The sequence below is a fragment of the Etheostoma spectabile genome, chromosome 10, assembly GCF_008692095.1.
Source record: "Etheostoma spectabile isolate EspeVRDwgs_2016 chromosome 10, UIUC_Espe_1.0, whole genome shotgun sequence".
NCBI lineage: Eukaryota > Metazoa > Chordata > Actinopteri > Perciformes > Percidae > Etheostoma > Etheostoma spectabile.
In genome coordinates, this window is record NC_045742.1 from 5,315,803 (window position 1) to 5,317,013 (window position 1,211).

Here is a 1,211-nt window from a genome sequence, read left to right on the forward strand (position 1 = left end):
TACCACCAGTGAACAATCTCTAAAAGCAACAGTCGCGATCCTGAAGAGGTAAAACAATCCATGAATTCATTTCCTCTGCTCTTCAAAATGCTCCACACACTGAGACGTGTGTCAGTACACAGCAGTGCAGTGGTACGACACCCCGGCCAGACATAATGTTTTTCGGAGTATTGTCCATGTTGCCATGTGAGTGACCACTGAGGTCTTCTTCTCTGCCACACGCAAAGCCTGCCTGTGAGATTACTATGCTTTAGGGAGGACTCAGAAACAAACTGGGAGTCTGAGCTGGGCAACAAAGAAAGCTATCATACTCCCGGAGTAGACACTCACTACAGTGGAGTGAACATAGAGAGCCATGTTTTAAGTTGCCAACAATAATTCTGCTGCCAACAAGCTTGAAATGAATGTTGCAGCCTTTGGAGGACAAGCTTCTGAGACGTCCACATGTTCACAGACTGTGTACAAAGAAGAAGAAATTGTTTATTCGTCTTCATACTGTGGTGTGCTGTAGCCTACTACTGAGAGTCCGCATGAAGCGGCGAAACCACGTTGAATAAAAATGTCGCGCAGCTCACCCGAGCCACGCACAGATCCCAGCAAGAGATAACAAACAGGCTGACAGGTGTTCAGGGTCTGAGCAGAGAAGATGAGGCCCGAGAGCTGAAGCTCTGACAGAATCAGGGCCTCCCTCCATGCCGGATACCTTTTGAAACCAATGCCGACCCCCTATCTGCAGCGAGGCAGAGTCGAGCCTCCTGTAAGCCTCTTCGCTTGGCTGCCAAGCGGCACGGATGTCTCAATGTCGCTGCCGATATAAAAACGGCACGGACATCGATCCATTCTGGTGCACGGGAGGTGGAAGATGCAACCAGCAGTATTCAAAGTACACACACACACACACTCTGGTGCGGAGAAGTTTAAAATAACTTTAGGAGGATTAAACCTAAATCAAGTATGTGAAGTTTTTCAGGCAAGTCTCAATCTGACTCTGAGGAGGCGCAAACATCTCACCAGAGCCGCCTTTAATAAGTGTGAGTTTCTCTTACAGGCAGGAAATTGCAGCTAGCACACCCGATTTCTCACCAGTTTTGTTTTTCACAGCATCAGCCCCGTCACAGTCTATGACTTATTAAAATTCCCTCTATTTGCTTTTCAGAGCAAGCCCAGGCGGGTAAACCAAACCCAACAAATCAATGAAAGGGGGGGGGGGG

The 1,211-nt window shown here is 48.1% G+C and overlaps 1 protein-coding gene across 2 annotated transcripts in view; it reads right to left on the bottom strand.

Moving 5' to 3' along the window:
- Positions 1-1,211, bottom strand: part of pcgf3 (polycomb group ring finger 3) — a 63,962-nt gene that overhangs the window by 982 nt on the left and 61,769 nt on the right. For both annotated transcript variants that reach the window (XM_032528202.1, XM_032528201.1), the window contains exon 10: positions 1-1,211. This exon is cut by the window's left edge and continues 982 nt beyond it; it is cut by the window's right edge and continues 5,053 nt beyond it. The gene's annotated coding sequence lies outside the window, so the exon portion shown is untranslated.